The sequence below is a fragment of the Accipiter gentilis genome, chromosome 5 (assembly GCF_929443795.1).
Source record: "Accipiter gentilis chromosome 5, bAccGen1.1, whole genome shotgun sequence".
In the NCBI taxonomy this organism is placed as follows: Eukaryota; Metazoa; Chordata; class Aves; order Accipitriformes; family Accipitridae; genus Astur; species Astur gentilis.
Window position 1 is genome coordinate 9,864,998 of NC_064884.1, and position 24,071 is coordinate 9,889,068.

The 24,071-nt window shown below is 48.5% G+C and overlaps 1 protein-coding gene across 7 annotated transcripts in view; it reads left to right on the forward strand.

The window, feature by feature from the left end:
- LOC126038789 (GDNF-inducible zinc finger protein 1-like) overlaps positions 1-24,071 on the forward strand; it is a 67,624-nt gene that overhangs the window by 32,171 nt on the left and 11,382 nt on the right. The window contains exon 1 of one of the 7 annotated variants that reach the window (XM_049801044.1): positions 13,417-13,441. The exons of 4 other annotated variants lie outside the window; for them this stretch is intronic. The gene's annotated coding sequence lies outside the window, so the exon portion shown is untranslated. Of the gene's footprint in view, positions 1-13,416; positions 13,442-22,239; positions 22,343-22,863; positions 22,976-24,071 lie in introns of those variants that run through there. 2 more of the 7 variants (XM_049801038.1, XM_049801040.1) reach the window with 2 other exon arrangements.

Genomic DNA, 24,071 nt, shown 5'->3' on the forward strand with positions numbered 1-24,071 from the left:
CACTTTATCTCTTTTACAGCACTATTTATTTGCGTCCCCGTAGGCAGGCTCCTCCCCTGTGCTATGATAAACATGTGTCTTATAGGCATCCGCTGCTTGATTCGCTTACCACAGGGACGGCTGATTAACGGAGCCAGGGGCTGAGGTCACTGGTATTTTGGGGCTTTGATGCAGCTATATCCTGAGACGCTGGCACCAGGCAAAAATGTAAACAGCGACGAGTAAGATGTATTGGGCTCCAGCGTCCATCTCCAGAGATGCCACAATGTCATTATCGTTTCCAAATCACTTGCTAATCTTCTTGGGGATTCGGATATTCATGGGACAGAGAGATGTCCCATCTTGGCTTTGGGAAGGGTAAACCCACTGGCTGCTGCCAGCAGAGCCGCAGGGATCAGGGCTGTAACCAGACCTTCTGGGGGCCACATCCTGCCAACAGCACCACGTGGAGGTGGGATGCTCCCCCTTTCTGAAGCTTAATGTTTTCCCATATTTCAGGGATTCATCAACAGGTCAAAGTTGCGTCTGTGTGCGCCTTACCATAGCTGCAGCTGGTATGGGATTTTGTTGCCACCTGGTTAAATAATTGCCAACCTCACCTAATTCTTATGTTTATAATTTGGTTGAGATGAAGAAGAAATCTTGTAGATGTCTCGGGCTTTTTCTTTCCCAGGAGCTGCACTATCTGTGGATGCTTTTTTGAGTGTGGATTTCGGTGAAGGACAGCATGGCCTGGGGATGGGCGAGCATCCCACTGGAAGCAGGGTGGTGGTGGGAAGAGCCCTGCAGATAAGCATCTGGATCCTGCAATTGTTATCCAAAAAGGAGCAGTGGGAGGAGAAAGGTGGGGAGGAACAAGGGATAGTCCGGGTCCGGGGGGCAGAGAGGGGCTGAGTGCGGCTTGCAGAGGATGGGACTGTTGTGGGGGTGTTTGCAAACCGCTGCGAGGCCTTGGGGGTGCAAAAAGAAAAATCCCGGCTGTGCTGTGGTGCCTCGTCCCTCCCAGACACCTGCACGCCCTGGCCTGATCCAAACCCAGCTGGAGGCAAGTGCAGCCTTTCCACTGACCTCACTGGGGAAATATTCCATCCCCCCCTGGTTCTGCAGGAAGGAAAGGATTGGGGAATGAGACTGGACACACAGAAGGATTTAAGGAAAAATGTGTGCCCTTGGCTGTGGCAAAACGCAATGAACTTGTGCCTAAAAGCTTAGCCTGTCTCCAAAGCCCTCTTGGGATTTCCCAACAAGCCGGCACCCCCTTTTCTTGCTGCTGAGACCTTATCAGGGCTCCTACTGAGATTGGGGCTGTCTCCAAGGTGGACACCTTTGGCTACAGAAGGTCTGGGGGTCAGCCGCCCCCCCCCCCCCCCCCCAAAGTAAAAGCTTCAAATTCTCCCCCCCCACCCCCCCAAGGCTGCCCTTTGGGACCAAGTGAAAGCGCTGTGCTGTGGCTGGGCTTCCTGTTAACCCCTCCCAACGAAGCTGATTCAGTTCTCTGTTGAACAACTCATTCTGGATGATTTGGTGTGGTATTCAGAAAATTATCGTGAAATGCTGGAAAAGCCTCATCAGGCAGCTCTGCCTATTGATATTGCAACACAATGATCAGACAGCCAGAGCTGGGGGTTCACTGCGGCAGGCAGAAATAGTAACCCCTAGGTTATTCTTAGGCAGGTGTGTTTGCACCGGTGGGGAAGCAGGTTGCACCACGCGTGCACCGTAAACTAGGCAATTCAGAAAATAAAAAGAATATGATTCCCATCTTGCAAAGAAACAGAGGGCAAAGTTACTTTCCCAAATAGATGCGGTCAGAGTTGTAATATTACCGGCATTACTGCAGCACCCAGGCTTGGGTGCGAGTCTGTGCTCCCCTTTCCGCTGGTGCAGCAGACTCTGCACCCGAGGTGGAGCTGGGGCAGCTCGCCCTCTCTGCTCCTCTGAACTGCTGTGGCTACAGTGGGTGGGTGAGTCACTATCACTATGCAAGACGTTTAATTGCGTTTTTGTATTGGCAGAATTTAAAACCAGCAACATCGACTTGACTCTTTAAAGGGCAGGGGTGGAAATGCAGCATCCCACGGTTCAGCTCGTGGTTGTAGGAATGTGCAGTGCTGGCGCCGCCATCCTCCTCCTCTTCCCTGCCCTGTTTCTCAAGCTTGTTTTATTTATTTATCATTTTTACTATTAATGGATGGCACCAAGAACAGCAAAGCTGTGGGGTGTCGGTGTAACACTGCTCCAGCTGACATCCCACTTTACCCAAGTAGCAAAGTCAGTAACAGAGCCCCATCCAAACCACAAATTCCCTTCTAGGTGATGATAAACTTCCCCTGCTGAAATTATAACCTCTTTATGATATGATCTGCAAGTCTTCTGAGAAAGAGAGTTTTTTAATGTAAGACAGTATTCCTTTATTTATCCTCAGTAAATTCCCATCTTGGCTTCTCGGAGCAGATTCCTGCAGTCCCCCCAGTTTATGTACAAAAGCCACAAATCACTGGATGCGTTGTAACGCTGCAGACTGAATCTCGGATACGATCTTGCTTGTATGTGCGTCTCACAGTTCATAGCCTTCGGGACTGACCTCCTGTGTAACTCAGGCTATAAATTTCATCCAGCAGTTTTGGCGCTGAGTGAGAATAATGTGTGTTTGAACTCTCACCTAGCTTTAAAAAGGCATTTGTTCTTGATTAAAATACCGTAAGGGTGGGGAATCCACCACATCCCTGGACGATCTGTCTTGGGGTGGAAGGGCTGCAGCTCCAGTAGAGGGGAGAAGAGGAACAAATGTTTTATTTATGTGCGATCAATCTGTGCACATTGGCCCCAGCATCTGTCTCCAGGTGTTCCAGCTGCGGCCGCTTACTGAAAACACCAGCACACATATTTGGGGATAGCCAGCGCTATGCAATGGCCTGACCCCTGCCCAAGCTTTTTGTTGCTGGCACAAAGCAAACTCCTATTTTGCTGATAGGGCATACAGCTTCTTTCTTTGTGTAAATCATCCCGTATGTTTATTATGGCCACAAACTTGGAAGGAAGGAATACTGAAGCTTTGCTGTTTCCACATTTAAGTCACAAGTTTTTTGTGGCAATCTCATGCACGTGCTGTGTGCGGCTTTGGTGGTGTGGCCAGCCTGCCAAGCTCAGGGTTTCGGAGAGCAGAAATGCCATGCTGCTCCTATGCCATTCCTATGCCGTTGCTTCTCTGTCCTCCGAACCCCACTGCTTCATTTAACGCTCTGCAGGATCCCGACCCCATGAGCATTTTCCATGGAGACTAAGTGGAAAGCATCCCTGAAAAGTGCTTCCCCCCTCTGTTTATGCACTTGCACTGTGTTGAGCTATCCCTCCTTTCCTTGCAGGCTGGTTGGGATATTCTTCACTTATCTAGGACTCTTAGGGCCTGTGCAATCCTCTTCGGGCCTCACGGCTGAGCTGGCTGCACTTGAAGCACGTGAGCATCCTCCGTGGCTCTTGGTGCCAAAGCAAGAGAGAGAGCAAACCTCCCCCAGCCCCGTGAGAACAAGCTCTCTGGTATGAATCAGGAGCTGCTGAGATCACGCTGGAAAAATACATGTTGTGGTCCTTGCTCTGTTGCCATGGCAATGAGCTCTTGGTTTACATCAGCAGAGTGGGATAGGGTCATCTGTGGTTTGCCTGCCTGCCCAAGGAGCTTCCATCTCCAGCCATGCCACCTTCAGCCCCAAGCCCTGCCAGGGCAGATCCTGTTTGGTTAATGAGATGGCAAATAGAGCTGCACCGCCCCAGCTTTTTGTGATAAAAGCTGGTCTGCACAAAGGAACTCAGAGACGAAGGTAGGCGGGGGCCCAAATTACAAGTTCAAGCTGGAAGGAAGGGGCACCCCGTACACCCTGTCCGGACCCTCCCAGGTCTGTTCTGGGGGAGTCCCACCATCCAGGTGGGAAACCCATCGGGATGAGTCAATGGAAATGGCTCTGTAGGCACCTCTGGGATCAGGGGGTCACTTCTGTGGGGTGTGGGGTGCCTTAAGGCATGCAGGGGATGAGCATTTAGGGGGACTTGTTATGTGCTTAAAGCAAAATGTGTGTTTATGTCAGGTGGAAGCATGCCTTGGGCATAAATCAGTAACAATTTGGACCCTGAGGGCTGGCAGCAAAAATGAGGGTGTGCCTTTTCTCTTCTTGCTGCACCTCTTATGGGAAGACTCCTCCTCTGCGCCTTGCCATGGGCTGCACCCCGCTGCACCTCCTCATCCTCCTCTCCCCCACCTTCGCCTCTGTTGGCATCCTCTTCTTCTCTTGGCTCACCGGCCGGACAGCAGCACAGACCAGGGGGCAGGGTGTGCATTGCACTGGGAATCCGCAGAGATCTTTGCGAGGTACCCGAGGCAAATGCACCCCTTCCTGGCGCACGCTCTTGCCTATAGAGGTGAAAAAATCCCCCAGAATTGTGCTCAGGATATTAATACCTTGGTGCGGAATTGGAAGCATCTTGACATCTGCGAGTAAAATATTTTTATTAAAAAGCCAACTGCATTCTTTCTCCTTGCTTATGCTCATTAGTCCTAATCTAAGGAAAAGATGGATTATACTGCCTGCAGCAGCCCCTCAGAAACACAGGGAGCAGCAGGCAGCAAGCAATGGGAGGCACCTGCTCTGTTTTGGGCTGCTCTCACAGGCTTTCGCTATCCCTTCTGCTGATACAAGATCACACAAGTAGAAAAATGAAGTTATTTTTGGATATCTGTGAAAACAGCTTTAAACTGGCAAAGGGGATGGAAAAATCATGAAATAAGGATGTGCTCCAGTATTCCTTTCAAGCATCCCAGTCATCTCTGGGAGGAATGTCAGAGGAGCTGTACCAGCCCCTGATGCTGGATGCAGGGGTGGGATCTGTCGATCACTCTGCCTGCTCCTGCCAGGTGGATTTGCAGAGGCACTGCAGTGGCAGGGCAGGCTCAGAGCAGCCAGGGGGGCTTTTCAGGAAAAGCTTTTCCATCTTCAAGTAGCATGGAGGGGATTAGAGGGAGCAGCCTCTTTCCTTCAGGGAAACAGCATGAACACACAAACTCCAACTCTTGCAAACATTTCAAATTCGGGACAGCTTGAAAGGATTACAGAAAATCAGCGAACGCAGGTCCCCCACAAGGGCATTCGAGGCGGTGTGATTGCCTTGCTCCATCACAGCTTGCATGCTGCCTTCGTCATCCCAGCCTGTCTGACTTCCAGCTTACTAATGGGTTAAGCGCAGCATTTGTGGCGTGTGAGTCCACGTGTGTCATGGGTGGGAAACCCCTGGGATAGTATCTCTTGTCTGGCAGAGCTGCTTTGGCAGGAGGATGGGTGTCTCGGCACAGCCAAATTTATCAGCTATTTCCAAGCACAAAGCACTGCCCACCAGCCCATGATTGTCCAGCTGTGATGACCTTTCTCTATTTTTACAAAACCTAGATAAGCAGAACGACTGTGTATAACTGTTGGGCTCTGGGTGGGCAGCCCATTTGGAGGGAGAGCAGATTTTGTGCCGATGTCACGTTAGTCCCCAGGTACTGGTGTCTTTGCACTTGGGCTGTGGTTTTGGGGCAGGCAGTGCGGTTCCCCTAAAAACGCAGCCCCAGAAGCACATGGGGATGTGCCTGCAGTGCACGTGGGGTTGCAGAGAGGGGCCGACATCTTTATCAGTGGTTTGGAGGCACAAACTCCACCCCAGCTAGCACAGCCCTGCCAAAATAAACAGGCGGGCTGCGTGATGCTGCCCAAAGGCACCGAGGGAAAGGGAATTCCCAGGCTCGTCTTTGGAAGCAGCATGTTTGTGCTGCTGCTTGAGGGAAGAAGGGTCCTCTGGGAGGGGGCCTCTGCTTGCATGACACCCCACCCCCTCCCCAAATTGCCACGGCTGAAACAGCAGCCTTTGCTGGGTGCGATGCTTTGGGTGGGATGCACCAGCTGAAGAAAGCGCATCCCTGATGCACACCAAGAGTGTTTCAGGGGCGAGCAGTCGCTTGGCTCTTTCCAAGGGTGCCACAGGTGCGAGGCCGCAGGAGAGGCTTGCAGCAAGGCATGGAGATCTTCCAGCCTCTTGGTTTTATCTTTCCGGTTTGCGTTTCCCAGCAAAATAAGCCAAATGACTTTTTCAGCCCCATTTAGAAAGTTCAGAGGAGGGGAGCAGAGCAGAGCGTGCCAAGCCATCTTCCTCTGCTCCTTCCCTGCCAGAGAGTTAGACACCCAGCTGCTCGACATCATGGTGCAGGTGCTGCACCCTGTCCTTTAAATAAAAGGGTGAGGTTACTGCTTTGTTCTGCATAGAAGCAAAGATGGGATGTTCCTTCCCACGCACTAACATTTTCCAGAGGAACAAAATTCCCACCCTGATCCTTATGGATCAACCTGCGGTGACGGGTATGGTGTGAGTTCGTGCACCTTGTCCTGCTGCTGACGGGTCTCTCACTGGCTGGTTAGCACCGGAAAAAGGCAGGAAACATTAGCACAGCCCAACGGTTGGCATTTACTGACGTGAGATTTCTGGGCTTATAAATGGCTGTTTGCTCATATCTCGGTTCTAGGTGTGTGTCTTGAACTCCCAACCTCTTGCTCTGGAGAGGAAAGTGCTATTTGCAGAGCCACACTCACACAGATCCACTCATAAACTTTTCCATAACCTCTGTCAACAAGTGCATGGTTCCCTTGGGAAGTTTTAAATATCATGTTGTGCATCCGCCACAACTCCCGGCAGCACGGGGTGAGGAAAGGTCTGCTGTGTTCGGAGGCAGCCGGTCTGCTCCTTGGCCCTGGAGCCAAGGAGCGCATCCAGGCAAGATGGTCTTAAAAATGAAAGGCTTTAAGTCATTTGCCCAAGACTGTAAAGTCTTTAACAGAGTAGGAAAAGGATCTGGTGTGCTCCAAGTGCAGCACCTCTGCTCCCAGAGCACCTCGACCCTGTGCATGTATGGGTGGTGCATGCCACCACGGTGACAATCTCCAGCAAGAAACCAGGTGATGCTGGGAGAATATCTGGGTTCATAAGGAAACCGATGTATAACCACTGCTGGCAGTAAATGGCTGAAATCTAGAGACGGTCAGCCCTCCAGTGCTGTGAACAAATGCAGAAAGAATCTGGGAAGGCAGTAATTTCTGGTGGCTTTCAGCAACCTCTGATTTTCCTCTGCTTTACTGTGCCACCAGCATGTGCCGAGGGAGAACTCTGGTTCTTGGCCTTTCAACATGTTGTGGCAAGATGTGCCCTTGGAGGTCTCTGGCTGAGCTGCAATAACTCATGAGATTAGCTTAAAAAGTAGTCTTGGATCTTTTTTACTTCCTTTTGGCTTCTGAGCCTTGCTAAGGCATTTAGGTCTCTGCCAGATTTTTCTCTGATGCTTTAAGGATATAGCCTGTTGTCTTTTCTTTTTTTTTTAAAGGACAGGTTTTTCATGTCTTCATGTGTCTGAGAGATAGGGCTTAAAAATTACAGACACATTGGATTTTGGGGTGTTCTTTAGCCACCCAAAGCAAGCCTGGGCTTGGCTCAGGTGCACCCCGAGCAGTCCCACTTCCAGTCCTACAGCTCTACAGCAGCCCCACGACTGTGGCCAGACTGGCACCATCCCTGAGCTCACGAACACCTCCCGGGGACCACAAAGCTGCAGCAGCAGAGATTTTGGCTAGTTGTGCGTGCCGAGGAGACGTGTTTATTTACCCACCGACACGATCGGAAAAGCAGGGAGCGGGGTCAGCGCAGCAAGCTGTGCTTCACTTGCAGTCTAAGCCTGGGGTGGGAAACAGGTTGCATATGTCTCCCAAGGAGAGAGAGAGGAAACGCGGGATGTTCAGGACAGCCTTTGATGAGGAAAGCATCCTGCGCGGGAGCGGGGACGCGGCCAGACCTGCCCGGGGTGGTGCAGGAAGGCTGCGGCACGGCTGGCACGCACGGCCAGCACACCCTGCCCTTCCTCCCGCCCCGGCTGCCTTGCACAATGCCCTCACCCTGCTGTCTCCTCGCCAGGGTCCCCCAAAACCGGGGGCAGACAGCTGACCTCAGAACCGAGCCCACCGGTAAAACAGCGGTGGGCTTCAGAAAGGGAAAGCCTTCAGCAGGATTGCCAGCTCCTCTGTAACAAAGTGCATTAATAGTTTCCTTTGCTTTCCGCTAGCGGCAATCTGCTGCGGAGTGGCGAGGAATGGTAAAATTCCAGAAAAGAGGCTCTGCCCCGCACAGAGCAGCGGGGCTGCAGCTTGCAGTGCTTCCCTGTGCTGTCAGGCAGGGTGCGAGTGAGCTGGAGGGACTGCGGTGGGGATTGGGATTCCTCGCTCCCACCGGGCTTCCAGGAACCCAGGTCTTCTCCTGGGAAGCCTGCAGCAGCCTGGTGACACCACGCAACAGCCTCAGGACGAGGCGCTCCCCTTCATCAGAGCTGAAAATCACCCTGTAGCAACAGCGATAGCAAGTTTGGAAACCTTGCGTTCATCATTTTACCTTCAACAAGTGAAATATCTCCAGGGTCGCCAGCATTAGTCACTGTGGGGTGGGTGGAGAGAAGACAGCCTAGCAACTGATCAGCGTGCCAGCGGGACTCCTGTCACCTCCCTTGTCTTTCGGGAGCACGCAAGTCACGCGGGATCCGTCTTTGAAATGATACGACTGTGTAATGTGTTACTGTGAGTGGCGACAGCTTGTAATTGCTTCAGAGATGCAGAAAGCCCTTGCCGTCCTGCAGCACTTTTGCGGCTCAGCTGCTGGTGGGGGAAGATGACTAAAGTTCCTCTTCTTCCTCGCCCATCGTGGTTTTGAAAGGCTCGTCCCCCTCAGCCGTGCGTGATACTGGCTCGGGATGGGATGCTCACCACGGCTCGAGTGCTGTGCGTGCCTGGGAGCATCTCTCCTTGCAAAACCTCTGTGGGCTGAAAGAGTGATTTTGGGATGCTCTGCTGGCATGAATAGTGGTCTGTAAATCTGTCGTCAGGCTCTCTGTGTAAGTGCAGTTGGGATACTCCGGCACATCCGTAATAAATATAATTACACTAGCAGTAGGCACCTGGTGCTGATGAGTGCTTTGCAACCATGACCTAATTCATCTTCATTATATTTCAGTGTGACAGGTGAAAAATGTTCTTCCTCTACATAAAAGCATGCTGCTCAACATGCTTAGAGACCCTCCTGGAATAAGAGCAGCACAGCTCCAGGTGAGGTCTGTTGTTTGTGGAGGCCATGGCAATGTCTGGCATGTCTCCATTTCCACCTTGACCTGCTACCGAGATCACAGGTACATGGGGCCAGCTCTCTGGCCGCTGGAAATCCTTGCAACCCTATGCACTCCTCTGAAGTTGAGTACTCTGACAATTTCTGAGCTGTGAAAATAGACGCATAAAATGTCACTTGCCTTTTTTTGTCACCTTTCAGACACCGGGGGGGACCCGGTCTCTCTGCCAGTATGATTCCTTTCAAAAAAAAAAAAAAAAAAAAAAAAAAAAGTTTTTATCAAAATAGATGTCCTTCATCAGGCCTGCATTGTTCTGCAAGCCAGTATAAAACATGGTTTTCTCCTCCAGTGGTTTTGTTACGTTGTCCAGCTTCTACAGGAACTGGTAATTCAAGCTGATTTATACAAATTCTTAATGTAATTTTTACAGCTTTCAAACCATGAGATAATTGCACCCTCCAGACCATGTGGCAATTAAAAATACATTTTTATAAAGTGACACAACCGCTTAGAGAGCCTACCATTAATGTCAGAACACTTTATTGCTGACGTGGCTCAAGCATGAAGATGGAGAGGAGCGTTAGAAAGACGACACGCCACGTAGCTGTATTTAACCAAAAGCCCCTGTATTTGCCCCATTTCTGAGGGCACTTAGAAATAAATCAAACCAAATCAAGCCGAGGTTTGTGCACGTGTTTGGGTGGCTTGGCGTGAGGGGCTGCAGCTCGTTATAATTCTTGAGAATATTTGTTTTGCTGTGTGAGTTTATAGAAATGGTGTGTTAGCTGAGCGAGGGGGGTGACCAAAGGAGGGAGACAGATTGGCCCAGCCCAGGATGATGAATGAGAGCCCTGGCCTTCGCTTTATTTCAGAGCTTCTGGCAGAGAGTTTTGTTTTGATTATTTTGAGAGCAATAATAGAGAAATGAAGCAAACCACAGCTCCGAGGCGCAATGCACGTTCTCAAAACAAAAGAGAAATCTCAGCCCAATATAAGACGATATTGCTCCATCTAACATCACCACTGCTGTCATTTATCTGTGGTTTTTTTCAACTAGTGAAAAAGGCAGGAGTTTCCAAGCTGTGATTGCAGGAGGGGCAGGGTGTGTTTAAGCCAGCACGGTGACTTGGCAGTATTGCTGGTTTCATGCAGCTCGGTGCAATGTGGATTCTCCTCCCTGCAGGTGGGAGGTGGAGGGAGCAGTAATAACAATACCCCAGACCACTCCAGCTGTGCAGAGTGTAATGGTTCATTTTCCAATTAAGCAGAGCAGACTAATAAATTAACAGATGTTAGATACAGGATAGGGAGCTGCCTGGTCATGGCCACGATATCTGTGATTGTTCAGTGGTCCTTCCTTCCCAGCCAGCCTCAGCTCAGCATCTCTTCTCGCTGGGTTTTCCTTCCAAATTACATCAGCAGCATCCAACTAACTGTACCTAAAGGTCCTTGTTGTGGGGGAATTCAAGTAAAGCTGATGCTGTATGCATTTCAACTTTTTCCCTGCAAAACTCTGTGCCTGCAGTGCTGTCTCCTGTGCGTTGCAGCGCTGCTCGCACCCTTGTCTGACATTGTCTCCCCTTGGTTTGTTTACAGTCTCCAGCCAGCACCGTCTAGGGACTGACTGAATTTACATCTTTTCGTATTGATATGTGGGATTAAGAAAGCAAACCACACCGGCAGTGTCGTTGCCAGTTGCTCAGCAAGTCTATACACACAAAACAGGGTTGCTTTGCTTATATTCACGCTCGGAGAAATTGCTTTTTCCCTATAAGTGCACTCTATTTGGGGTAAGGGAGATGGAAGGAGAGGTCAGCGTAGGAAAGGTCAGATCCATACCTTTAGGCACTAGAGTTCATTTTCCCTGTGCCTATCCCAGTAAACTCAGCTTCACTCGGAGCCTTCTCCAGCCCCGTGCCCAGCTGCCTGGGCTGGTCTGCATCCCTGCTGTTAGACTCTCCCCTTGCAAAGCTCAGCATATGCAAGCTGCCTTCAGTTCCTGCTCAATCTAAGGCCTTCCCAAAGCATCCGTGTATACTCGGGTGCTGCCTTGTTTAGGCAGTCACTTCAATAAGGTACATCTTTGGACAAATCCTGACCTTGGACAGACAGGCTTGGCCCCACTTGCAAACAGGGGACGCCGAGCTGCGTCATGTATACGCAGTACAATTCCTCCTTCAGGTACAAAACGTTTGGGCTTGCATTACAGTTCCTGCGAGAGCGTGTTTGCAGCAACACTGTTTTCTTATTTCTCTGCAATACTAGTTTATAATCATATAAAGAGTAATGAAATAAGAATGCAAAAGTGCGTCAGCGCACGATGTTCTGGGATTTTAACTAAGGTGAAGTAAAACTTTGTAAACTCAAACTCTGCCCAAAGGAGTATTTCTACTTTCTCCACTCTGGCATTTCTAGAGCTCTTGAATTTGTGCATTTCTGGTCCTCTACAATCATTAAATATCCTGAAGTAAAAGCAGATGCTTTTAACAAAGAGCTCATGGCCTGAACAAAAGTTACCGCTGCTATACTGAAGGCTGTATGGCCTCTTTCTAGCCCTATCACTATTTAGGAGTATTAATTTTTTTTAATGGTAGTTGGGGAAGCATTCTTTAAAAAAAAAAAAAAATCACTTATTTGTCTGGAAATATTTCTGTATATTTATTTTGTATGTTTGAAGAGCAAGATGGCCATCATTCTGCAGTGGAGAGCAGGAGGTCTGAGCCGAGCTTACGCTTGGTCCGGCTTCCAGCAATGAAAACTGCCCCTGAGATTTAGTACGATGTAATTATTTGAAATAAGCAGAAAGCTGGTAAACTATTGTGACCTTGGTGAAAAACTCTGCAACCCTTCTCCTCCTCCTTCAGCTGGAGTTAATAAAGCCCCTTGTCTTAGATGTGGATTAATTTTGACTTTCACGATTTACAAAGCAAGCCGTATCTTGACAAAAACAGATGTAAAAACCAGTCTTCAGTTCAAGCTGTTGTTCTGCCTGTTCAGGCCATTAACTACTGCACAAGCTACACTGCGTTTCACTGACCCCTTGTTAATCTCCTTAGATCAATCCTCCTTTTTATTAATTATTCACATGCTCAGGCAGTGAGCAACCCCATGGATGGATGGCAAGCAGGAGTAACGCAGAGCAAGCCCTTGGCAAGGCAAGCTCCGTTTACTGACCTGGAAGATAAGCAGTTCCATAGCCAAGGATATGAGATGTGAAAACAACGGGAAAAGAGGTAAAAAAACCCCAGAGCTCAGAGAACCAAACAGCCAGAGGTCCCCTCCTCAACGTGCTCTTTTAACCCCATGGCTGGCATAAGCCTGAGCTACAAATGGGTACCCTGCCCACGAGAGGTCACTGGAAACGCCTGCTGCCATCTTCCCACTTGTGCCGTCAGAGCCCCAAAACTCTCAGGCTATGCCTGTACTAAGCAATTTAATCATGCTCGAGACCTGTTCTGGGACCGAGGTGGGAGCAGCCTGCATCCATGGCACTAAACTCTCCATTGCCCACACAGGTGGGCCTTTTGGCATGTCCAAGCCTCATTCCCCCGTTGTTTGGTTTTTAAGCTTTTCTGGCAATTCAGGAAAGGTGGTAATCTCAGATTGCTCCAGTTTTTATCATAATTAATATCTGCAAGAGCAAACAGTCCCATCTACACTGACAGCTCCTGCAGAAGTGGGACATCACTGCAGCTCCACCATGGCTGGAGCAAAGGACCAGGTCTGCCCATTCCCACTCTCCCAGGAGGGCCGGACCTGCCTCCTCCTCAAGCAGAGCAACGTTCTCATTTATTTCCGTTACTTCTCTTTGCTGTTATTCTACGAGTGAAATAATGAATTATTTCCCATCCAAACATGGAGCCTTGGGGACTGGAGAGGGCAAGGAGGGCTTAGGGGAAAAGCAAAACTCTCTGGGAGGAGTCCAAAAATAACCAATTTGTTAACTTCCAGCACAAAACTTCCCTCCTCCTTTTCTGTGTTTAATGACCATGCTGGGAACAAATATTGATGGTTAAAAGGGGATTAATTGTGTTTTTAATGAGCTTGAACATTCCACTTGCGCAGAAACTGAAGCTCGCTGCGGACTGTGAAGAGATCACGATGTTCCATCAGCATTTTCTGTTAGCGGTGACAAGGACAGATCTTGGCATGGCCCTTCTTCAGGCAGGACAGCTGAAAGGAGCATACAAAGACGGAATAAAAGATGAAAGCAGATGAGAAAACTGCATTGGGCTGATTCTGCATCCAGGAAACCTGAGGCAGGTTTTCACGCTAGTGAAGTATTGCAGCTAGACTAAATGCATCATATGCTTCCATTTATATTAGTCTGTTATCTAATTACCCCTACAGGAAACATAAAGCCAATATTATTTAAGTAGTCTAAAGAAGTTTTTCATGTCTCTTTTTTCCATTTGATAGCTGGTAGATAACTATGTCCAGTGCTTGTACTGAGAGCTCTTGATACTATCAGAGGAGATACTGCAAATTACAAAATCTCTGGAGTTAGGCTCGACAGATAATTTGATAAACTGTTGAAAACAAAAACAGAGGCTAGAAAGGTATCGCTGTTTGGTATCTATGTGAATCACGTATTTAAAAGGCAGGCTTCGTTCCCAGTCCGGCGCTGGTAAACATGCCGTGCTTCACGAGCAGCCACTGCATGAAACAGCAATTTGTTGCCAAGAGTTCCCGTTGCCTTCTTTGCAGTGCTGCTGTAATTTGCCACAAAATTGTCTCTCTGAAGCAAGAAGCAGTGTGAGAACTCATTTATCTGCAGGTTTACGAGCAGGAAGAGCATTTTCCGACTCTGACAACAAATGCTTCTGATCTCCAGTTGCAGCTGTGAGATGACAGATCTATCTGATTCAAAGATATCTCGTGTCAATAAAAATTGGGGCTTTCAGGCTGCATCTTCCTGGTGTGTGGCTGGGTGAAACCCACCAGCCCCACCTGGTGCAGTTTTCCCAAGGCAGCGAACGCAGAGGTGGTACTGGTATATAAATACAGAGTTTATTCTCTGAACCAGCTCCAACCCCTGCTCGAGCAGGGTCACCCAGAGCTGGTTGCCAGGACCATGTCTGGATGGCTTTTGAATATCTCCAAGGATAGAGACTGCACAGCCTCTCTGGGCAGCCTGCTTCAGCGTTTGACCACCCTCGCAGTGAAAAAAGGAGATTTTTCTCTGGCCACCTCCAGGACAAAGCAGCTGGAGCTCAGTGGCCAGCAGCAGGGCTCCCAGAGCCAGGGGAAGACATGGATCACTGCTGAAAGTTTTAACGGGGCAGCTTTCCTTCCAGTGTACCCGCTGAAATGGCTTGCCCTCAACTTCTCCCTCTCTTTCTTTGCTGCAGCATCTCCGTCTTCTGGTGTGTCTCCTCTGCGTTGTCTCTTCTTTCCCCGCCCGCAGTGTGCTTGCTTGTTTATTTGTATTTCAAAGTATACGTACCAAGTTTCTTGGATGAAATCCCAGAGCTCCACATGTGGCTACTTGTGCTGACTTTAACCCAGATTTCTGGCCAAAGGAAGAACGTGGCGCTGCAGGACCTGGTAGTTATGACCAGGGATTGTCTGCTCCCATGGCAATGACCACCTCCCGCCCAGTATTTTGGACACTCACCACAGAAGGGTTGCTACCTGCTTTGGAGGGAGCTGCTCGAAACCCAGAGCAACCCTCAGATGACATTTCAGATGCACTTAGTAGTTAAAGTTCATACCTGCCATGCCTTGGCAAGTCCTCGAGGACAGGCTTTGTTTTCAGACTGCAAGACGTCCTGCATATGTGCTTGCATATTTCCAGGTAGCTGCACCTTCAAGTCCATTCTCACCTCCTCACGGAGATTCAATGGTTGGGCAATTTACATGCATGTAAATTCACGCAAATGTGCTCTGACCAACAATATCGGTCCATCAGCTCTGACCAAGACACCTTGGTTGTCTTGTGATGGTTTGTTCCCCAAAGCTACTACCAACTAATGTAGGAAAGAGATGTCTTTAGGCCAGCATCCATGCTGGAAATCTGTGGCTATATTAATGCACAAACCCCACTGACTACAGATGCAGCCTCTAGGAATGCTCCCCATGACCCAAGCTACGCAGCTGGGGTTCGACCTTCACAAACACACAGACAATGACTAATCATGAAATGTCCAAAAATATTTTGCCAGGTGTTTATTTCTCTGGGCAGCTGCCTGTTGCATGTTTACTCATTGCAGGCAAAGACTCCACGCCCAATCTGGTGATAAAAAGGGCATTTTCTCATCACAGGCAGGGAATAAGCAATAGCAGTTGGAGGTACGAATACGCCCACAGCAAAAAAAGTTCAGAGCCAGAACATAGCTCCCTGAAGACACTCAAGTCCAGGACATTGGTTCTACCCCTCCAGAGAAAGCAACCAGATGCAAACCTAAATTCTCATCTTTTTCCAAATAATTTGGATTCTCAGATCATGATGAGGGGCTATCACTATGGAAAATAATCACTGTGGGGAAAAAATACATTATCGCTGTGAAGACAGGAGATGTGTACATATTAAAAAAATGTATAGGCTAACTCAGGTGTTTAAAAGTCAAGGGGCTTCTCTAAGATAATATGGAGGGGGCGGACCCATCGCAGGGGTGCATCTGTTCTTTTGGATGCGTTCCCATCTGCCGTATGTGAAACACCACAGGCTGGCTCATGCCAGGGCTGACATGGCGTGGGTACGGGAACATGACTCGAGTCCTTGGCTAAATCAATGGCGGCATTATCATTACAATACTGCATTATGGTCAGAGGCAAGGAAAGAGGCACAATTGTCTTTTTTTTTTCTTATGGTAGAAAAATCTTGGTTGAGGAAGAGCTGTAGGAAGGTACTCAGGTCTTGGCTTGCCCCATCATTGCCTGGTCCCAAGCAAGAGCCCACCTTCTAGGGATCCACATTGGTGCACAGTGGGGATTTAGATGCCCGATATAGCCTACAGGCACCAGGCGATGCTTTGCTGCTTGACTGGGCTTCACAGGAGGGTTTTGGCACCAATTTCAGTGAGTTTGGGGTCTTGCAAGGCAATGCTGCTTTCTAGGGATCAAGGGAAAATACAGCTAGTCAATGCAAAAGAGCCCTTGTCAAATGTATTTGGACTTACTTCTTTTCTTTAAAATTCTCATCAGTTGACAGCTGGGAGCTGGTGGAGTTTGTCTGGCACCACGTTCCTCAAATCGGCAGCTATTTTGATAGAAGTCTTGGTCAAAATAAAGGATGATAACATCAGCAAAGGCTGGGACTGTAAATCTGGCAAGAAATTGCTACTTTCTTGCCATTAAGAATAACTTTGGTTTTTTTGCTTTATTTCTTTTGGCTGAGAGCAAGGTGCTAATATTAATTTATTCTCTGTGATCCTCTGCAATCTATTTGGCCTTATGTAGGAAAAAAAAAAAAAAAGCAGCTTTTTTTTTTTCTCCTCTGCTGATTGAGTATTTTTTTATATTTAAGTGCCTGTAACTAAACAGGAGGCAGTTTGTTTCCAAGGGGAGAAAGTGCTAGCATTCTGCAGATATCAGTAGTGTCTGCTAGCCAGAGACTAAACATCATCCACCTGCTTTGTAGATTCTTGACAGAGAAACCAGATCTTTATAACCTTTCACAAAGCCACAAACTCAGCAAACTATTAGAATATAAGCTTGACTGGAAACGTGAAGAGTTAAGGAGTTTAAAAAGGGTTTGCATACAGAGCGAAAGCTTGCCTGAGCTCTCCAGAGCTGCATCAGACCTTCAATATTACCTGGAAGGTGACAGAAAATCATATGCTTCCAAAAGCAATTGCTGGTTTTGATGCCTACAGTTTAGCACGGGTTAAAATATTTTGCTTCTCTGGAAGGTATAGAGAGAACCAGAAGTTTACAATGTGCCAAAGGCTTAAATATGTGTAATAAACAAGGGCACATAACAAACGAGCTGTGCGGGGGATTTATTTGGTAACAAAGGGAAACCATTCGCTGATGTACCTCTTACATTTGGTTTTCCATTGACCTAACAGGCCACTTGTCAACAGTGTGGTGTCAGGATTGTAGTGAATTAACTTAAAAGCAGCCCCCCCAAAGCTGTGGGAATATATCCTATCACAAATGCCTAAATGCAGGAATGAGCTGCAAAGAAAAATTGGATGGGAAAAGTGCTGCTCTCCAACAGCAATTCACAAGTGAGAACCAAAATCGCAAAATCGCAAATGCCCTAATGCCAATCAGGTGATGCTGACCTGGCTCCAAGTTCATTTCTGAAAGACCTTCTCCAATAAGGGTCTTTCCCCAGGCCCTTGACCTCGGTGGGAGTTCTTCCAGTGACTTTTATAGGCTTTGGATGTGTTCCCACATCTGTAACATGAAGTTAATATCAAAACTGTTGGCTCGATAGCACAAGGGAACAAGAAGTGGTGAAAAGAGCTTTTCCCACCACTCCAGTGCACCAGACCCCTCTTCACAACCCCTGCACAAAAGCAGGGATGGTTTAGCAGGTTTTTTTCCTTCCTATGCAGCAGCACCCAAAATTTACTGCATGGGTTAAAGTAAGCCCCATAGCAGGAACGTGCACTAAACTACCTGATAGTCCAATATCAGAAAGGTGACAAACACTTATGTTTTCCAAGTGACAACTTAGCAAATGATTATTCATCATCTTGTTACCAGACAAAGGCAGACGTTAAGGTCTTTGGCTTTGTAAAGCCACAAGTTCTTGTGATGGAGCCAAGCCTCAGGTAGGAAGGGATCATGATTTTAACCACCCAGTTGAAATGACTCATCTAGCATAGGCTTGGAGAACAACATAAAACTTACACAATCTACATAATTTATACGTTCATAGATTTTTAAAACTAGGAGGGGCTGTTAGTCCATCTAGTCTGATCTCATTTACCACCAACCAAAAAATGTTATCCAGTCACTGAGTGCAGTTGTGGCTATCTAAAGCTTTCCCTCTGGAAGGGCACTTGAAACCATCTGGAGATGAGGAAGTCACTATTACCTTTTGGTTTGCTCCAGCAGCCAGTCTCTCTTCAGTGAAACAAACTGTACCTTGCTGAGAATTAAATTTTGCTTGTCTTTAGTATTGTAATATCTCCTTTTTAAGACAAAAAATGCATAAGAACTTTTATCAATTCATATGTTTTTCAAGTGACACCAAGATCTTGGAATTTTTTGCCAGAATATGTATAACTCCTGCTTCTTGAGACTTAACATATAAGCAGCATAAGGGGGAGTATATATGGTATGTTTGATTTGTAGCAAAATCATATGCCAAAATGTATTATGCAGAATAGCATTAGAGGCTAACCAGTACGCACCACTGACATATAGACCAAGAGCCTGCTGTTTGTTTTTCATTAGGATTTTGTCTGGAATTTGCATTTTTAGACTATGCTGAAAGCTCCGTCTCTGTTTTGGGGACAACACTAAGGTTTGCTGAGTGGTGGCTTGGCTCCCATTCAGGAGAGCTTCAGTTTCATCAGCTCCAAACTTGGTAAAAACACATTTTGAAGCCCTCTCCTCCTCAAAGGCTCTGCAGACATGTGGTCAGATTCCTCCCGATGTAACGGTCAGTTGAACAGCATGTGGGGATGAATTGGTCCACCACGGGAAACTCTTCAAATTGGCCTTTTTCTAGCCTTCCCAGAATATTTTCACTCCAGGCTCCATAAATATTTAACCCGCCTTTTTCCTTTCTCCCTGGCAAAGGGGAAGCCCAGCACAGACCGGGCTCCTGCTGCAAGGCTGTCACGTAAGGATACCCTTCGGAGATCTGCTCCTACCCTGCAAAGGTCCGGCAGGCACTCCCTGCCTGCGAATCTGGCAATGCTACCAGCGCACTGGAGTGAGGCAGGGCATCTGGTGGAACCAAGTCCACAAGCTAGTGGGGAAAGGCCAGCAGGAGCTGGTGGTGACCCCGAGCAAAGCTGCAGGGTTAGTTTCTCTGATTGCAAGCACGTTCCAGTCGTTTCGTCTTGCACGTGAAGAGGCCAAGGTTATGTCAGCAAGCGACCGGCCACAGATTTCTGGGTCCTGGAAAGGATGAGCAGGGCTGCAGTCTGGGCTGCTCTTTCCAAAGTCTGCAGCATCCTCTGGCGGAGCCGCAAGGAAAGGATGGCCATCCAGGGGAAAGGCACGGTGAGGTTTCATCTTGCATTGCCAGGGCAGGGTTTGGGGCCTCCAATAATGCACCCCAGCTTCGCTCATACGCAACGTGACCGGAAAGAGCCAAAATTGCAAACGCCCTAATGCCAACCAGGTGATGTTGTGTATGGGGAGCTACCCCCTGTGCTCCAGAGAGGAAGAGGCAGACCAGCAATCAGCCTGGGATTTGGGGACTACATTTCCATTCCTTGCTTTGCTGAAGGTGTCCCGGATGACCTTGGGCAAGCGTCTGCAAATTTCTGACGGTTCAGTGCCGCAGAAGCAGAGCCTGTATCCAGAGTGGAGTAACTAGGCTGGCAGAGCTCCTTCCCAGCTTCTCCCCTTTTCCTGGTCTTAGTCACCACGATCAAAGCCTGAGGTGTTCCTTCACTCCCAGCCAAAGGAAGTACTCAGATAAAATCTGGCTTCCCAGGCTACGATTCTTTCCTGGACTTTGCTATGTTTTGGCTTAAAAGGCAAAATGGGTTGTTGCATCCTGTTTTATTACAACAGCCCTGCATCTGGAGCGCTTGCCCCATGCACAGGGCACCTGGGTTCAGCGTCTTAGGATTCAGACACCCCTCTGCTGTCTCCCAACTGTTTTATCCCTCCTGTTGAAACTGTGCAGAAAAGAATTAATGACTCAGAGCGAGTAAGACACCCTTCCACTCCCCCACCCCCCCGCAGCAATCAGCACATCATCAGGGATGAGGGAGATGGGGCTCAATCTTCTGCTCTAGGAAGCCACAGGGTAACATTCACCCCTGAAGGGCATCTGAGCACCCAGGACATTTTGAGAATCAAATTCATCTTCTCTAGCCTGAGAAATAAGACTGGTGGCAGCAGGTAGTGTGAAATCCAGCCTGGAGTCACGCAGCCGCCGGCGTGCTGAAGGAGCGTTGGGAGAATCCCTCCTGGGCAGCTCCGCAAAGATTGACACGCCAATACAACCCAGCGCAACAGTGCTGCCAACTTCTGCAGCAATTCACTCAATCCTTATGAAAGCAAGACTAAATTGGACAGGAGCCTGCACTTCATCTTCTCTCCCAACTCCTCTGGGTGAGAACTGTAGAGCAGACCAGGTTTCCGATAAAGTAAAAGCAAACACCATTCCCTTGTGCTAAGATACAGGAATATTATCCTGACATTTTAGCATGGATCACTCATATTGCTGTTCGTTCTCTCCACTCCTAGAGCTGTGTCTTGACAATAGAAACATTCCCCGAATACAAACAAAATAATCAGGGTTGAAAACCAAATTCATGGTGGAAGCATGCACTCTTCAGTGGGAGCTCTCTCAGGCTAGATTTGCCTTTTGGCCTATATGAGTCTAAGCAAGTTGAGTCTGCGCTAGTTATTTTTATTCTAAATATTTTTATTCTGTCTTTCCTATGGTACTCTTGTTTTCACATAAATGTGTGAACATTTTCTAATATCTGGCCAGCAGCCTGGTAATTATAGGATCCCGGCTCAAATTGGTATGACAGCAGTATAGAAAAGAAAGGTAAATAGCACATTAACTTTCAGTGATATCCGACTCTTCCTGTTTGTTTTTTTTTAATGGAGGAATTTATTTTACATTACCTCGAGGAGTTACAATTATCATCCAACGTTTTTACAAGCCATTAAAATTCAAAGATTAAAACCTGCACTTAAGTAAAAAATGTTTCCAGGGAGGAATTTATGTGTCATTCGTCTTGGAAACAAGATTTGTGTGCTTAAGTACTTGGCAGCCCACAGAGTGACTTGTCCCATCCATTGGCTGTTTAAAATCACTTCACATGATAAATGACAGCAATACAGGGTCACCAGTGAGAAACAGCGGCTCGTCCTGCAGGAACAGCAGTTCTGGCAGATGTGAGGCCCTATTTGTGCTTCTCCTAAGCCCAGATTTACCCCACCAAAGTTCAGACCTTTAAGTTAGTTCCTATAAACCTCTCTCTCAACGCTGACAATAATCTGCCAGTATCCATACTGGGAGATGGTGAGGAGCTGGATCTAGCTGGCAGAGCAAACTGGGCTGCAAGGTAAGAAAAGTCATTTAATGCACCTGAGGAACAAACCCACCGTAGACAGCCATTGGCAACAGCAGCTATTTAACCTGATCAAACACTGAGACACCGTGCTTTGCAAATGTAAAAACAAATTGTTTTGACTTGAGTTTTTTTCAGTTTTGTGGAAACAGGTAAGCACAAGCCACAAAAATTCATGGATTTCTTTCAAGTAGCTCTTCCTAATGAAGATGTGGATGAAACACCGGAACAACAAAGCTCCTACAGAAATTGTTAATTTTACTGTAGTCCTGCCTGGAGATGTAGAGACATTACTGTACCACACCCGAGTGAAGGGAGCCTGGCAGCCAGCTTGAATCGGTTCAGGTCTGGGGCCCTGAAACCTGATCTTCTGTGAGACTGGAGCAAAGCTGGCTTGCCTTCTCACAGGAAACGCCCTTGTCACACAACTCACACAGAGACCCGAGATTTTCTTCTGCCCGAGGTGGCTACCTGCCACTAAATAAATCTATGGGCTGGCCTATGTGAATAGGCACAAGCAAGGCCTGGCACCCTGTGATATTCCTGAACGCGGGCCTCTGCTTGCAGGGGGGAGATGCTGCAGTTTCTTGAAAGAAAGTAACTAACAGCGTAGCAGGAGGCACTCCAAGTAACGGGGAAAAACTGACCCCTGCCTGCAATTCTGAGGAATTTTGAGGGCTTCGTCAGGAGAGGGTCCGCAGCAGCGCCTCTCCTCAAGGAGCGTGGGAACCCCAGCTGCGCGGGCCCAAGATGGCCACCCACTCCCGCCCCGCCGCCTCCCTCACTCAAGATGGCTGCAAAAGGCAGGCGGCTGATGTGCCGAAGCCGCGGCGGCCATGTTGTTTTCGGGCAGCAGAGCCCTGCCAGGCAGGCCTTCCCTCCGCCGTACCATTCCGCTGGGGGGGGGGGCGGTGGTATCGCCCGGGGGCGTGCCCGGGCGGGAGGAGCGCGGCGGGCGCGGCTGAGGCGGGAGCGGGGCGTCCCGCCTGGCAGGGTAAGGGCGGGCGGGGGCCGTGGGGGCGCGGGGCCGGGCGGCGGGGAGGCGCTCCCGGGAGCCGCCGGTTGGCCGGGGAGGGGGGTCCGGCTACTACTGCTACAGCCACCACCACCGCTCCGGTGACCGCCACCCTTGGGGCGCAGGCCGGGCCTCGACGCCTCACGAGCGGGCATGGCGGCGGCGAGGCCTCCCCCCCGGGATCGGGGCGTGGGGCGGCCTTGCGGTGTCCCTGGGGAGGTGACCTGTCCCCCTGCGCGGGGGGCGGGTGACGGCCGGCCTGCCTCACGTCTCCCCTTGGGTGGCGTTCGGATCTCCGGCCGCCTGCCGTGCCGGGAGGAGACTCGCGCTCTTGTCAAGCACGGGGAGAAATGTCTTTGGCTCCTGATTTCCTTGCAGGGCTCTGGGGCGAGCTGTGCGTGCTGCAGGCCGTTTCGCGCGTAGAAATCTGGTGGCCGCGCAAAGTAAAGGGTAAAAACCAGAAGACGGTCACAACTGCGTTTTGTCGTTGGTGTGAGGAATAACGCAGTGCGGTGTCTTTCAGATAGGATTGTGTCGAGTGCTGTTCCACCTGTAAAGTGTGGTCAGCCTTGACGTTCTCATGTGAGCAGCATTTCCAGCTGTGTCTCAGAGGTAATGTACTTGGTTTTTAGTAAGGCAGAAATCAAAGTTCAGTACATTTTAAAAAAAAAGAGACCCAAACAACTTTAAATGGCTCTTGGAGGAATTTGTCCAGCAGCGTGCTGGAGGTTAAATTGGGATGCTCTGGATGGCAATTCCTCAGCTTACCCAGCAGTGTACAAATGGGCCAGAAACTGTGGCAGGAGAGGTGCTATTGTTGTTACTGTTAGCTTGGTGTCCTGCCTTACCTAACTTTATGTATCTGCATCATGTGGGAATTTATGTAAATAAGCTTAATTTTCCAGATGATTAATACAGTTGAGTAACTCCAGCTGTTATTTATGCCCTCATAATGCTCTTTTTCACCGATGTTAACTTATTATCTCACTGCTATTGATGTATTTTTATCACCACAATCCATCTTTAAGAGAGGCAAATGTTATCTGATTTTACAGGAAAAAAACAAAGCAAAAATCAGAAAAAAATATCATGGGTATAGCTCATTTAAGGACTGAAACTAGGTCTTGTGCATCTGCGGCAATGAGTCTAATTGCCCTTTACTTGGGGCAGTTTATGTGCTCTTAAATATTCTGCCTGTTGTACTGCAGTTCTGGTTGTTTAGTCTGATCTCTCGAGTGGTTCGTTTTATTGGTCAGGATCTGGGGTGTTGTACGGCTGTTACTATCTACCCATGTTGGTCTTATTTTGCCAAGTGGTAGCCCAGGCATCAAGAGGAGCAATTACATGCTCTTAGGCCATACTAGCACTTCAAAGAGATACTTGGGCAGTTTCTGCAGAGGATAAAGGTGATCAAGTAAGAGCATATAAGGGCTCTTGCCCTCCCCTACCCCCCCCAGCCCCCCAGCACCCTAACACCATCAATATTTCAAGGGTTCTCATTTGGATCACTGTCGGGGCCCTTGGTTGTACATGTACATGCAGCTATTGAGAGTTTAATGGAACCCCTCCTCGGAAAATAAGTTAAGGAAGAATTTCCTCCTTGCTTCTCTGAAGAGAATCTTAAGATCTACTTAAAAAGGATTGGGGAGAGTCAAGCAACCAAAAGGTTATGTATACTTTGCAAAAAGCAGGGCATATTTATGTGAAA